This window comes from Phragmites australis, chromosome 4, assembly GCF_958298935.1.
Source record: "Phragmites australis chromosome 4, lpPhrAust1.1, whole genome shotgun sequence".
Lineage (NCBI taxonomy): Eukaryota > Viridiplantae > Streptophyta > Magnoliopsida > Poales > Poaceae > Phragmites > Phragmites australis.
In genome coordinates this window covers 28127725-28143961 of record NC_084924.1, presented here as the reverse complement: position 1 = coordinate 28143961, position 16237 = coordinate 28127725, and the positions used below count along the sequence as shown (strand labels likewise).

Sequence of the window (16237 nt, the reverse complement as noted above, 5' to 3'; positions counted from 1 at the left end):
CGGTCTCGACCCGATGCTACATAAGTGATGGGTCATAGTAGGACCCATCACTAAAGGTTCTCTAGTGATGAGTCCTGACGACCCATCACTTATATAGTGTCTTCATTGTCTATTTTTCACGTAGTGACTTTTAAACGTGAGTTCAAAATGTTAGACATCAGCAAAGCACAAATTGACAAAACATCACCCATTTAGATTATCGTATAAACATGGTGAAAAATAAAGATACAATATATAGGTAACTGATTCACAATCACGTCATCCAAAATTACTTATCTCCTTTGGAGAATATGTCCTGTGCTACCACCCATTTGAGTTCAGATGATCATGAAAAACTGGCACAGAATTTCATGTCTAAACTCAATCCACATATTGAGCAAAAATGATGAATGCACTGAAACATAAAGTCTTAATTTAAAGGAGAGAAAAAGAAAAGGAGCTACTGTCCACTGAAAAAGAAAAGGAGCTATTGTTAGTAGCACAACATCACATAGGGGTTGGAGTAGCTGATACATTCTCGGCTTGGCTAGCTTGTCTAGGTTGCAGCAACTATGAACTTGGCGGTGAAGTTAGTACATGTAGGGTGTGTTTGGTTCATTTGCTTAGTCTTAGCTTGGGTGGAGCTAGGTCAGACCAACCCAAACCTGGGTGGATGGAGCCATTTCTCTTGTGTTTGGTTTGGATGGCCAGGCCGGCCCGTGCAATGAAGCTTGTGTTTGGTTTCATGGCCTAAGGCCTTGGCTTGCATTGCGTTAGACTGAAGCCCGAGTTTGGTTACCTGTCTTTGGCCTGATCTGCTCATTGAGGACTTAATTGGGTGAAGTTTATCGGCCCAAAAAAGGGCATATTACCTAGACTACCATAACCCAAGCGGGGCTGCTCACCTTCTCACTCACCACTCACGTGGTCATGCCCTTCTCGCCCCTACTTTGATTGGGGATGATTAGGGTTGGATAGAGGAAGATGACCGGGGTGGTATCAATCGACACATCACGCTGTGCTGCGCCATAGGAAGCATCCAAGCAGGAAGGTGTGTTGGGAAGGAAATAACATCGGCCGTTGATTCCTTGGGTGTCATCTTGAGCTATATTCCTGAGGAATGAAGCCATTGAAGAGAAGGAAAGAATTCTGAGGGAGAAGGAGGAGGAGGAGGAGGTGAGGAGGATCAAAGCTGTGGTAAAGAATTTGTGCTGCAGGTACTAGGGTAGGATGAGAGCCGAAGCAGAAGAAAAGAAGAGGCCATGGATTATGATGTCTATCTTCTTGGGTTGTTTGTGGCCTACATGTCCGGTTTTGTGTTGCTAAGGAAGAAGTGAAGCTCAGTAGTTGTGTTAGGTAGTAGGTAGTTTGGTTTGTGAACTGGTAGTGCTCATGTCTGCTATTTGAACTCGATATGTGCCAATATATATGGCCATGGAATGATCTGGTACCAAATTGAGGTTGTTAACTGGTACTAGTACTTTTGATCTGAGGTGATTGTTGCCCTGATCATTAGCATTAGATACACAAGTCTAAAACACTAGTAGCTATATCATTATTAAGTCTTACTTCTCAGTTCACTAGACACACAAATTTGAACTAATTCCTACGTTAGATAGATCTTGCATACTAGGATTACAATTAATAAGCTTTTCCCTACTAGTATCACATCTTTACATGATAAAGTCTTGGCCCTTGTGTACTTCTCCTTTAGGTCTTCCACCTTCTTTTGCCCATGTGCGCCAAGTGTGAAGGACTAAACAAATACATTATAAGCTTGCACTACTTCCTCCTTTGAATTGAAGCCCTTGTAGCATGAGTTGCTGAATCCAGTCACTTGGTAATGGCATGAATGCCAATCTGCATAGACACCTGGTTGACGGCACTGAAATACAACATACCACTTCATATTTGCTGAAAAAGTTGATAATGCACAACATATATCATCATTTCATAACATTAGAAATACAACATACCAAGGACTTAACATGAAAACAGGCATATATCATTAGGTGTCTCAGCACCACATCACATCAGAGCATGCCAAATGTTTATATGCACCAAAGGCATCACAACACCACATCACAGCATACCTAGAGTTTGTATGCATCTATCACCTATATTACAACAACATATGAATGGTGTTCAGGTCTCACCACTAGCCTACTCATGTCAGTAAAGTAAGCACAAAAAAAGGTCAGGTGGGTGGTGTTAGCCATGAAGTTGCCAAAAAATGGCCACATCCACAGATCCTTGTCCTCAGCAGACATACCCACATAGACCAACCCAATTGCCTTGTTCTCAGTTAGGTGACTCAAAGCATGCATGAGAGCCTCCCTTTGAATCCAAGAGTCCCCATGACAGCCTCATACACACCAGGGGCAGCCTCTGAATGAAAACTCTCAAATATAATAATAGCAAAACCCTATATTGCATCAGTCAAGCCAAGCATGAGGGCTCCCTCCTCTTCACTTCACCTTCCTTTTCCTTTTTCCTAGGGTTGGAGCTTTAGTTTTGCCCTTGGTTCTAGAGGTTTCAGCTTCCACATGAGGTTGTGGAGCTTTAGCATCCAATTCAATTGTTTCGGGCTACCCAAGAGCCTTATTGGAACCCATAGCAAACCTGCCAATAGCAACCCCACTACCAAATATCATTCGCATTTGGACATAGTTAGGATTGGGGACATTGAGGAACTAAGCATCCTTGGGGTGGTCCTAAAGTTAGAATTTTGGACATAATTAGGAGGCAGTTAGGAGAATTGGTTAAGTAGACAAAACAGATAACATGAATCCTAAACTACAAGTTAGAGCTAACCTTGGTATGCCCTTTGTAATGCTAAGCTTCTAGTGTTATCATGTAATTTTCCTCGTCCCACAAAGCCCTCTCAACTCCTTCAGCCTATGGATCTTCATCTACTTAGCACGCTACTTACGAAGGTGGTTATAGACTTGAGGGCCATTGACCTCAAGTCCACTGAACTCAGAAATGTCCCTAGCCATTGCGTTCAGGTGAACCTCCTTGAAGCCCTTGTCTATTTTCACCACCTCCCCAACCAGGTTAGAAAAATGGCGTAGGGCAAATGCAGGCATGACATTAGTCTAGACAAACCTATGATGGTTGTGCCCACCCTGTCCATGGCCACCCTCTTGGGAACCTTGGACGTCATGTCAAGCATCACCCTCTTGTCCATCCCCAACAACCCCAGCATCACCCATGTCAGCCATTCCTAAATTTTAGCATCATTGCAGCACAAAAATGAAATATCATCATCACAACAAAAAAATGCATCTAGAAGAATACTAGAAGATCGACATTGCAACACAAAAAGGAAAGGAAAATTAAGGCCCTATTTGGCACAGCTCCAGATCCAAGATTTCTTGGAGCTGGTCAAACGTAGCTCTAAGAAATCTTGGATCTGGAGTTATGGATGGATTGAGGGTACCTTGTTGAGCCATCTGAATTTTATTTTAGACTAAAAATAAAAGTTTAAACTATTTTAGTTTATCATACAAACTTCAGATCTAGTATGGATCTTAGAGTTGGAGCTGTGCCAAACAGGCCCTAAGGAAACATGATCATTGCACTCCATGACACCCTTGGAAATATGAAACCAAAGATCATTGCTCACTGTTGTGGTGATCAACAACACCTTACATCACCACAACTAGTTCAATTTTTCACAGGAAATAAATGATAACATTAGTAGGACATGACAAGAAGTCAAGCTTCCACTATAGAAATAGAGACATCAGGTTGACTCCTCTAGAGTTGCCCCTGTTGGTCCACATCTACTGAGCCCAGGTGTCCCTCTTGATGACCCAGGCTCCATTATCCATAGTGACATCATTATGGGCAGCCTCATCAACAACATTGGCATTCCAGTTAGACTCATGAAGGACATGTACATCATCCTTGTACCTAAGGATTCAATTGTGTAGGATACAACAAGCTAGGACTAATTTGACTTGAGTTTTATATGGATGTAAAGGCTTGTTGTACAAAATCTTGAACCTATTCTTCAGTGCCCCAAAAGCTCTCTCTACTATTACCCTTAGAGAGCAATGCCTTAGGTTGAATAGCTCCCTTGCATTTTGAGGGCTCTTGACCCCATACTCCTTCAAGTGGTACCTTATACCTCTGTATGGTGGTAGGAACCCTAGCCCGACTGCATAGCCAACATCTACTAGGTAAAATTTACCTAACATTAGGAAACCAATGAATCAACAATAATTTTACTAAAATGCTTACCCCTAAGGTTGTACTTCTATTACCTTCAGGTACCCTTAGGCCATCCTCCATTGGTAGGGCATCAACCAGGATAAGGGCATCATGAGTTGACCCCTCCCATCTAGCTAGGACATATGTAAACCTGAGATCGAAGTCTACAGCAACAAGAACATTTTGAGTGGTTGTATGCTTTCTTCCAAGGAAAGCATCCCTGTATTTGCTGGGAACTCTAGCTAGAACATGGGTACCATCGACTGCACCTATGCAGTCCTAAATGAAGTAATATGGCAATTTATTAATCAAGTTCAATGAATGAATCAATTACTACCAGAATGTCAAATTTTCTATACACTGCTTCAAACCTTGAAGTAAGGGTTCCACCTGCGGCTATTCTGGATTTTTCTTGGAATAATAGTGGCAGGAGGAGTGATCATCTCATCTCTTAGTTCACCAACAACATACAAAACTTCTCAAAAGTACCTACTAATAGTTTCAAAGGACCTCCTAAAGGTTAAGTTGATGCACTTGAACCTTTGGTTGTGACCTACAACATGTAGGAACATTGCCACCTGCTCCTTAACACAGGTATGGATACTATCCCTCAATAACCCCCTACTACAAGAACAGGTCACAAAGTTGGAAGAACAGAGCCCTTCTCATCCTAAAGAGATCCACACACTAAGTGTTAGTAGAGTGGTAGATGAACCGCAGGTTAGCCTGCCTCTCACGATCTTTCACAGCCAAAGGGCCATAGGTCAGAGATGGCCTACTTAGAGAATGACGCCTGAACCTAACAAACAACCATGCTGACACTACAACTACGAGAGCAACACCCTTGAGGATGAGATCGCGATGCTTGGTAGCAACATCCATGTCTAAAGGCAAAAGATATACACAAGAATCAGTGACAAGCAGTGGTGCACATTAAGGTGTTGTAATATTAACTTCATAAGTAGAATAGGTCACGACTACAGATCGACACCGATTACACATGAACCCTAACAAATTGGAAAGGAACAAAGTAGATCTACAACGTTTAAACCTAGATGCTAGCAAATCCACTGCTCTGGTGCAAGCAACTCTAATCAAGAAACGTAGAGCAACATCAAACAAGCAATGCAAATCCAACAAGATACGAAGATGAATAGAGGATAAAGAAGAAGGGGAAGGAGTACTGCACAGATTCGACACTCAAGACCATGCACCAAGCACTAGGAAGGCAACGCCTTGCTCAAGACCTACCAGGAGAAGTTGCCTCTCTAGCAAGGGATGACAGATCTCACGCAACAAGTCCAAAGTGGAGAGGAGAGCGAACTGGAGGTGGTGCAAATGAGGGCAGACGGTAACCCTAGCACTCGCCCGGGAGGTCATTACATGCACATCTTGGGTCAACACAGAACGCCGCTCATGGTGGGCCCTGCATCATTCGGGCCTAGCCAGAGCTAAACGGCTGATTTGGGCATCTAGGTCTAGCCTGGCTTAACATCCCCTTTGCATTGGGCTGGCGCAGCTAAGTCCTTATCCAGGCAACCAAACATGTGCATCCTGCATTGGGCTAGTCTAGCTAGGGGTTAACCAGACAACCAAACACGGTCGTAATTTCTTAAAAGATCAATGGATCACAAAAAAGTATGGATTAGTTATATTACTGGTCAGACTCATTAATTGCATGACAACACAAATGTAACTTACCCACATTGAAGCCTACTGCTTGGTGAGAGAATATAGTAAATGAGGAGCCAACTTCTCTCTGCACAAGTAAATCTAAATTTCACAACAGAGGGAAACCGAACAATGCCTGTGTCACATTATCCAATGCCATACCTCAATGAAGAACATATGCCGGACTCTATGAAGGGAACCCTTGAACGTGTCAAGCTGTGGGAGATCAACATCTGCCGAACTCTATGAAGGGAACCCTTGAACGTGCCAAGCTGTGGGAGATCATCATTAAAAAATCGTTGCATGATTCATCCATCCATCGGTAACATCCATCATCTACCACCTTACTAGACTAGAAGCGCACAAATGTTTGCCATCATCCCAAGAAAAAGCATCTGCACCAAATGATCCCTACCGCCAAATTAAAACAATGTATTACAGAAGATAAAGGATAGAAGACAGGGGCGGAATCCACTTGGATCATGGGAGCTCAGTTGAGCCCCCAAATTTTTTGGAGCAATCCTAATCGAACCATGGTTGCATGTATTTTGATTGAATTACCTTACACTCATAGGGAGGGTAACACTACAAACAATTAATTGAATTTGATGGGAAGAGAAACAAGGGTTTGAGTCTCATCGAGAATGAAACCAAACCCTCCCGTCAAATAGAGGAATCAATCTCATCCAAGCAAGCAAGGTTTACTAACCAACCAACATAGGAATGAACCAGTTTTCACCCGGACGGATCTCCAAGCCCACTACTCCGTCGAGGAGTGACTTGGACTCTGCTAGGCCGCACGTGCTTCAGTGGACGAAGACCTCGAGGGTGCAACGGCGGCGCTGGCTAGGAGGGCATTTGGTGACACTAGATTCGGGAATCAGATGGCACCCACCCGTGGGGACGAAGATGAATAGGGAGCCAGCAGGGTACCAACCTCTGCCACGACCACCCCGTCTCCTCTCTCCCCCACAAGCGCGCCTGCGTGGGGGCGAGGAGAGGAAGAGATGCAACGTTCAACGAGGGAGAACAATTAATTGAATTTGATGTGGCGTGGAGGACGGGGGCGGACGAGGTAGGTGGTTGGAGGAGGCAGGGGGCGGTTTTGCCGTGGGGGGTAGGGGTTAAGTCACTTATTTTCTGTAGAGTAAAATGCAGTAGCGGTCCTTGAACTTGTCTTGCTGTGTCATTTCGGTCCATGAACTATAAAAATGCATTTCTAGGCTATTTATATTGGCAAACTGTGTCAATCAGGTCCATACCGGTTCATAAGAGGTCTTGACGCTGACGTAACATGCCACGTGGTGCCTGCATGGCAAAGGCAATATAGACGTGGCCTATCTCCTCCCTCTCTCATCTTCTCTCTTTTCCTCTTTTTCTCTCATTTGCCACACTGCCCGTGAGCAAGAGCACCAACAACATCTCCTCCCAGACGTGGTTGATGTGAGCAAGAGCACCAACAACATCTCCTTCTAGACGTGGTCGATGTGAGAAAGAGCACCGCGTGCCACAGCTTCTTGATAGCGAGGACAGCTAGTTTCGCTTGGCAGTAGGATGATTAGGGCAAAGGAGGGACCTAGGCAGTCCCACTAGAGGCGGCGCACCGACCGACGCCTACTAGAATCGTGCCGGCACCATGGATGAGTGACGGTATAGGACGTCTCACAGCCATGACCTTCAGGACATCACAAGTGGTCAAACGGATAATGGCTCTAGCCTATCTGAGGATTGGCAAAGCTCATCGAGGTGGCAGATCGGGCGGTGGAGCATCATGGAGGATGGGCGATGGCATATGACGGTGGTCAGGGTGGTCGACGATGGCCGCCTTCCTTGGCTGGTCGTAGTGGCAACTGGCGACATGGGCAGCTTCCTGGAAGCCCTGAGATGGTGCCAGCATAGCTAATTGGGCAATGGTGCTCTATGGTGGTGGCGTGATGTCGGGAGACGGTGGTAAAAGCAGGTCTAAGGTGCCAGCTCACCACGATCTTGTGCTGCAGAAACTAAGGCTTGGGGAAGCTTTGTGCACTCAAGGGGATGGTGCTGATCAGAGGAATCGATTTGAGGCGGCTCCGGTTGTCAGGACGACGATGGGTCGCAGCAACTGCATAGGACGCTGGTGCTGGGGAAGATGGGAGGGGCGCTGCAAAAATTGGATAGGGGATAACGTGAGGTTGGTAGAGGAGATGCTCATAGAGGAAGATGGATGGGGAAGACCTCACTAGGCGCAAGAATAGGTGGTTGCCACAGCAGCGTTTTTCGTCGGGGTTGAGGACGAAGACAAAGGATGGACAAGATGTTCGACGGCAGCGTTGACCACAACTGGTTGTGCGATAGGTCGATAAAGGAGAGCGACTTTGAGAGTGCCAAGTCATCCAGGATCTCCCTGGACAACTCGTTGCCGGCAAAGTCAAGATGCTGCAACCATCCAAGCCCTGTGGGCACGATGCTATTGAGCCAGTGGTTGTGGGAACGCACGTGAACAAGCATTGAGCACATGGTCAGGCCCCCAGGGATCGGACCAGTGAAGACATTGTTGAACAGGATTAGCTTTGTTAGGTTGCCGGTACTGGAGCTCCGGGGGGATGGGACCTTCTATTTTGCCAATCAGAGAAGAAGAGAGAGGGAGGAGAGAGGCCATATCTGTACCGCCTTCCTTTGCCATGCAGGCACCACGTGACATGCCACGTTAGCGTCAAGACCCCATTGAACTGGTATGTACCTAATTGACACGATTTGACAACATTAATGGCCTAGAAATACATTTTAAAAGTTTGTAGACCTAAATGACATAGCATGACAAGTTTGAAGACCGCTACTACATTTTACTCTTTTCTGTATGTTCGGATGTGCAGTTCAAAAGTAGACCGGTTCATGTTCCAGCATGGGGCTCCAACTTGAATATTTTTTTAAATGTTTGATATTCAAGTAGCTCATGTGTCATGAATCATCATAGATTTAGAGATTTAAATTTAATGAGATTAGAAGCAGTTGCCCACATCAGCATCCTGTGGCATGTGGAACTTCCGTTCTTCTCCTTCCTAGAAGGCTGGACCACTCTTTCACTAGCGTCTAGCGAAAAGGGGGGAAATTCATGAAATACCACTCTAAAGAGTGGTGGTTCAAGAAACACCACTCCAAATATTGCAATTTAGAAAATACCATTGTATCCATTGTGTTGTCTATAAAATACTATGATTTCTATATTTTATTGTTTTTCTTTCTTTTCCCAGTTTTCACCACTTGAACGGACATTTTTACCCTTGAATCCAAAGTAAAAAATCTTCGTAGGCAAACAAGGACCCGTGTCTATGGGTCAAAATTCCCAAATCGACTTGATGAGCCCTACCAGAGGTACGGTGGCGGGGTCCCTGTCGACGACAGGTGATCGTAGCTGCGGCGATCAGGTCCCCATCAGCGGCGTAGGTAGCCATAGCTATGGCGGTTGGGCCCTCATTGGTGGTGCAAGCCACCGTATCAATGATAGTCGAGCCCTCATTTGTTTACTTATGTATGCCAAGCTTTATGCAAATATATGTGGTGAATGGAGCGGCAAAATATTATGATCCTATGTGTTTAATAATGTAGTGCACTCCCTATATGATCGTATATGCTACATTGCATCATGTTTAAACATGTGGTGGGAGTAGTGAAATATATGGCTGTGTTCTGTCTGAGATGGATGTAGGGGTAAAACAGTCCATTTAATTGTAAAAGTGAGGAAAAATATTGAAAAGTAGAGATCATGCTATTTTATAGATAACACACTAGATACAATGGTATTTCTTGAATTGCAATGTTTAGAGTGGTATTTCTCAAACCACCACTCTTTAGAGTGGTATTTTCTTAATATCCCCGCGAAAAGGAGGAATCGAAGAGCTGAATCAGCTGATTGGCATCTTTGTAAAGCCCTTTTTGTTACCAGCAAAAACATGGCACGTGTCAAACATGGAAATGGCCATAGCACATGGGAACAACAATCTCTCTAAATAGAATTTTTTTTCAAACCTTCCTTGGAAGGTTCGCCTTGGAGGGTCCGAGTTAGGCTATGTTTGTTTTAGCTGGGGATTATGAAAAATATTTTGTAGATTGTAGATTGTAAAAAGCTAAGGGTTAAAAGGTTGATAGCTATTTGTCAACTTAGATTCTAAGGGGTTGTATTGCTGCTTTTGGATGCTAAAAGTCTATAACACCCTTGGCTATTTTGGGTGCCGTTTTTATCTTTTGTGACATGTTTCACATTCGGTCAGACTCGTAGAATATTTATGAAAACAAAAATACATAAGTAAATAGCAAAAGATACATCATCCATATAAACTTGATTTTTTTGTCCATACAAATATCCTCTCACAAATAATCTATTCTATGCTGGTTGCCAGAGCTCGCAGTGCATCCCAGAATATGATGGCGGCGGTGCGTTGGGTGCCTCCATGTTGAAGTCCAGCAGATCCATCCATGCTGGATTCGTGCTATTTCGATGGCAGCGGTGCGATTTTCGGTAGCGACAGTGGCTATGGTTGCGCAGGAGAACGAGAGCGGGTGTTGAAAGCATCGGGTGCAATTGGGGTGGGGGGTTTGTCGGGGTGGGGTGTAAGGCCAGTGGCAGGGCAGGTAATTTCCATGAAAGTCCGATGTGTATTTTGGTCTTTTCGTTATTCACAATTTGTAGCAATCAAGTGGGAGATGGATTGTTAAAATTTGAAGGCTCAATTGCTACAACCTGATTTTACAAGCTGCCTATTTGTTTGAGCTGGAGATCTTAAAAACCACAATTCACAATCTCTAGCTCAAACAATGAGGGCATTAATTACAACAGCCACACTCATTGAGGCCTCACATGATTAAATCCCTAACCGCAGTGATAGATCCAAAGTCACCAAATAGGGGCTCTTCCTCTTTCTCTTCCTCCCTCCCATTCTATGCCCAAAAATTAAAAGAGGACTTGGGAGGGCTCCTCAGGTCCGCAGGGTAGGAAGGCTTGAGCCACCTCCGCCACTGCCTAATCGGGTTAATTAATTTTTTTTTCACTCTATTGGATGACAACTTCTCAAATGACATCTATCCGAGCTAATGTACCAAAATATCCCCTGACCCCCATAAAAAGCATTCTCGTTTGCCACTTTGAGCCCTTTTTCTACCATCATGTGGTATTTTAATATTTTCCCCATGCCATGTGGATTGTCATGGGAAATGAACACTCTACCATCTCTTTCCCTCATTTCCCCCTCATATCTTCTCTCTTGGTGCCGACAGCCACATCCCCATCCCGCCACACATTTCATGTGCTGTGGCAACAGACGACGGCGGGGTGGTCGGCGACGCGGAGGATCAAGTTCTTGCACGTGATCCGGTGACGCATGACATTGTCATGGTTGACGTAGAGGACCTTCAGCGCGTAGGCACGGCCTATGGGGCAGTGGAGCACCATCCACATGGTGTCACCGGCCTCGCTGCCAACGTGCTCCAGCTCCACGAGCGGGGCGGTTGTGCTATGATGGGCGTGGGACTGCCCGCTGATGTGGCAGCGGCCGATGGGGTGGGCCGGGCAAAGGATGGTGGTGGGAGTGGGAGATGGACGACGAGGGAGGTGGCAACCTCGCACCGCGGCATGGGGAGGGTGAGATCCAGGTGCTGACATGGCCGTCCTGGTGTGCCAGATTGGCTCGACAGGTCGCCCGGGCACGTGGCGTTGGCGTGGGTGTCTCTCTAACTCTCCATCGCACAGGGGGAGGGGGTTCGAGAGGGTAGATTTTGTTAGCGTGGTAGAGAGAGAAGATGTGCCCACTGAAGCCTAGAGAGAAGATGCAAGGTAGAAATGAGGGAGATGGTAGAGTTGTCATTTTCGTAACAATCCATGTCAACAAGGGAAAAAAAATTAAAAATACCACATGACGATGGAAAAGGCCTCAAAGTGGCAAGCAAGATTTTTTTTTGTAAGGTCCAAATGGTATTTTGACACAGAAGCTCGAATGAATCTTATTTGAAAAGTTACCATAATAGAGTGAAAAAATAATAATAAACTCTACCTTGCCATGCTGTGGATGGACTCGAACCTTGGATGTTGGGTACAAGGCGGCACAAGCGCGTAACTAATTGGGCTGAGCAGATTAACTTTGTAAGTCCAATTCCAACTCGTGAATCACCTTCGACCTTGGTGATCTTCACGAGCAAGACAATGTTCGAAACCATCAATCGCCTTCCCAAGATAGTTTGTCCACGTGTCTCCTTTAACAACGAATGGAGCCCCCGGCCAAAAATAGCAACCCCATTTAAACCCGGCCCTTCCCGGCTCCCCGTCATCAATCCTCGCCCACCCAGCCCAGGCCACGCCGGAGCAATCGTCGGAGCCCCTACGCCGGCGGTATCCAATGGCTCCTGCCCCCGACGTGGCGTCGGCGCCTGGGTCGCCTCCTCCCTCCGGGCAACGGCGGCGGCGTTGGCCTTGCGTCCTCAGCTTCTCGGCGGCGCGGGACCGCTTCCTCCGGCGCCGGTTCCTCTCCTCTGGCCTCCGCCCCTTCTCCGTCCGCCTCCCCCCCCCCCCCCTCACCGGAACCAGCACCACCGTCCACGTCTGGGCCCCGCCGCGCCCCGCGCGCCGCCACGTCCTCCTCCTCCACGGCTTGGGCGCCTCCGCCACCTGGCAGTGGGGCCCCTACCTCCGCCAGCTCCTCGCCGCCGGCCTCGACCCCATCATCCCGGACCTCCTCTTCTTCGGCTCCTCCTCCTCCACGCTCCCCGACCGCTCCGAGGCCTTCCAGGCCAGGAGCGTCAAGGCCGCCTTGGACGGCATGGGCGTGCGGCGGTTCGCGGTGGTCGGCGTCAGCTATGGCGGCTTCGTGGGGTACCGGATGGCTGCCATGTACCCTGAGGCCGTCGAGCGGGTAGTTATGGTGTCCGCGGGCATGTGCCTGGAGGAGGTAGACCTCGCCGCCGGCCTGTTTCCCGTCGCCGGCGTCGAGGAGGCGGCCGAGCTGCTCGTCCCGCGGCGGTCGGCAGAGGTGCGGCGGCTCCTGAAGCTCACCTTCGTCCGCCCGCCGCCCCTCATGCCCTCCTGCTTCCTCAAGACATCAACGTCCGCTGCCTCCTCTCTCGTTAATTTCTTCATTAATTTCGTTTTTCCTTTGCTTAAATGTATAGTAGTTATGATTCCATCTTCAATTGTTGATGATACATCATCAGGTGATGGGCTCCGATCACATCCAGGAGAAGACCGAGCTTTTGCATGCTCTGATCAACGATAGGAAATTATCAGATCTTCCAAAGATAAGACAGGTGGTTTCTCTCTCTAATTGCAATAAAACCTTGGAAACAACTGAAAAAACGAAATTAACGGTATGATTGCTCAACTGGAGTAGCGCAATTATTGATGTCGTTCTTGGCCCAACTATACAGCCAACGTTGATAATTTGGGGGGAGCAGGATCAAGTTTTTCCGATGGAGCTGGCGCATAGGTTGGAGAGGTCAGTTTGGTGCTTCCCTCTGAATCTGATTCTGAGTGACAGATATTTATGTATCAAACGCAGCATCTGTTGCTAAGTTACAATGCAATATTGTACAGGCATCTTGGGGAGAATTCTAGATTAGTAGTTGTAAAGAACGCTGGGCATGCGGCCAATCTAGAGAAATCCAAAGAGGTGTGCAAGAACATAATTGAATATTTCCAGGAACCAGTTTCACGCGCTTCAGTTGGGGGAAAAAGTACTCATTGGTTGTTCTGCTTCCAACTAAAAATCAATACATGTCCTAAAACCATACATAAACTAGTACATCTCCTCGCCGTCGGGCATGATAGTTATGCTTTTTTGTTCGTCAAGTTCACAAGTTTGATTGCAGTAATTCAATTGAAATGTTGTTCATATATATGTCTCAACTCTCAGCCGTCAACAGACAATGGAGTTTGACATGCATATTGAGAAGTAGTTGGATTTGTAAAATCATTAACAATCCTTTGCCAATTAAATCCGGAGGTGCAGCTAAGCTATATTGATGGCGCGAAGTCCTCAACTTGGGTAACTCCTTGCGCTGGGTTCACAAAATTTTACGATTTTCCTTGGCTCTTGAACGGCTGTTGTAACTGTACCAAAACTTTTGCAACTACATGGACTGGAAAGGTCTCTTGTAAATTGTCTGAGAGGCAGCTGACTGACTGTTCTGTTTCTGAACATGCTGCTGGCAAAAACCGACGGCTTCAGTTCCATCGATCAGATCACTGTTCATGTGGTTTGATCACATAAATGTCACAACCTATGACTTTTCTCTTAATCAATTTAAGATCCAGTAGCATAACACTTAGTTTATTTAAGACTTAAGATACAACAAACAGCCTTATTACAATGGGCCATGAGGTAGAGTAGGCTCGGGAGGCATGGGTGACCAACCAAGCTCTCCAGAAGCTGAGAGCTAGGCTTCTCACGGCAGGTGATACGTCACACACATTAGCAAGCAACATATATACTTAAACCCGTCGGTTGATTAATTTGATACCGCGATTATTTAGTTTCAATGGCAGTAATTTGTAAGGGCAAGCCATGGAGTATTGAAGTTTACAGGATTACCGCTTTGCGGTAGATGTCGAACATCTCCGAAGAGGACAGCCGAGGCTCCTGCAACATCAGCCGTAGAGCAAATTTGTTAGGGTAAGGTTAGTAGTATTACATGTCACTTAACCGTGACACTGATCCGAAGCTATTGTCGGACAGGGCAGCTGCGACTACAAGAGCCTCACCTGCACGCCGCTGAAGTTGGCGACCTTGCGGATCGGCGAGCCCATCGGTCCCTGCAGGTTGCAGATCCCGCCGCCGTTGTGCATGGCGTTCATGGAGGTGAGCAGGCGGCCGTAGGTGACCCGGCCTGCGCGGCTCGCACTCTACTGCCTTGATGAAGCTGTGCGTCATGGCCCCGACCTAAACGTAGGCTTCCGGCATCTTCACGGATGCATGCACGGCATGGCAGGTTGAAAAAAAAGGTAGCAATTTGACTTGGAATCAATCTAAAGAAACATCGAAGGTTCATCGGTAATTTTGCTCAGAATTTAGAAGATGAGAGTGTTATTACTGACCACACTATAGTTGCTTTTGCCTTCGTTGTAGCCGCTGATCAGCACGGCCTGGCCGCCGCTCGTGCCCTTGCAAGCGCCTGATGGTGGACGGTGATCTTCTCACTGCCAGTTCCCGCTCCTGGAGACGCGGCAGAGGAAGGGGAGGTCGAGGACTGTGGCGTTGTGTCAGGCGTCAACGACGGCGTGGAGCCGGACGCTGTGCACCATCGGGCGGACATGGCTTCGTTGATCTCGTCGTCCAGATGGGGCCCTTCTGGAACGAGTCCAGCGGACAGATGGCCTCGACGTACCCGCCACCTCGTCGCCGTCGGCGACCTGCTCGTCCAGGCCGGAGAAATGGAACACCAGAGAGTCGCCGTAGCTGCACAGTTGGGATTACGTTGAATATGTGTACTGGTTACCGATAAACTTGAGTCGTAAATGAGTGATATTAAGGGTAGAGTTGTAATCAGACTTTTATTTTTAGATTTATAAATATTAAGCACCACATGTGTAACCGCGAGATGACAATATATGAATATAGGGAGGAACGCTTGTGGTCATATCCGAGGATGTAAGTAAGATAGTTCTCCCTCATTATCAGTATAAAGAATGAGGGGTCCCCTGTTACAGGACCCGTACCATCAGAATACTAGGTGGTAGTTGATATTTTCGAAGGCCTAGCCCAATCGTGTGACCAGGCAGACCTCACGCAACCAGTTCCTTGATTGCAGCTAGAAATTCCACGACCAGTGCTCTGGTCATGAGTGGGGACCTAGCGACCAACCTCCTAGTCGCGAGGTAGGTACCCATCTAACCTGTTAGGGATTGCATTTAATGCCCTCTACTCGAGTGCTTAACTTCCCCAGGCACCCACTCTCACCATGTGTAGTCGTGGGCAGGTGGACTTGTAAGATGACATGTCCCATATCATTAATGGTTACAGGACTGTGTTGCAGGCGATGTGACAGCACGGGGCAGGTCACTACATAAGAAAACAGCAAAGAAGACACCAAATTAGTGATGGCTGCTTAACACACGTCACTAATGTCCATTCTGATCGAAACTAGATATAGACCCGTCACTAATAAGTGATCATTAGTGACATGTCGTAACATGAGCCGTCACTGATGATAATAGTGACGGGTCAAGCTGTGACCCGTCACTGATGATAATAATGACGGGTCAAGTTACGACCCGTCACTGATGACCTGACCCATCACTAATGACTAGATCATCAGTGACGGGTCGTAACATGACCCGTTACTGATGATAATAGTGACGGATTAAGTTGTGACCCGTCACTAATGACTAGGTCATCAGTGACGATCATCC

The 16237-nt window shown here is 46.8% G+C and overlaps 2 pseudogenes; one reads left to right on the top strand and one right to left on the bottom strand.

Annotated features, from left to right (window-relative positions):
• Positions 1 to 12176: 12176 nt before the first annotated feature.
• On the top strand, positions 12177 to 14897 carry LOC133915997 (uncharacterized; annotated as a pseudogene).
• LOC133914704 (metacaspase-1-like) lies at positions 14296 to 15715 on the bottom strand (annotated as a pseudogene).
• Between the last annotated feature and the right edge of the window lie 522 nt (positions 15716 to 16237).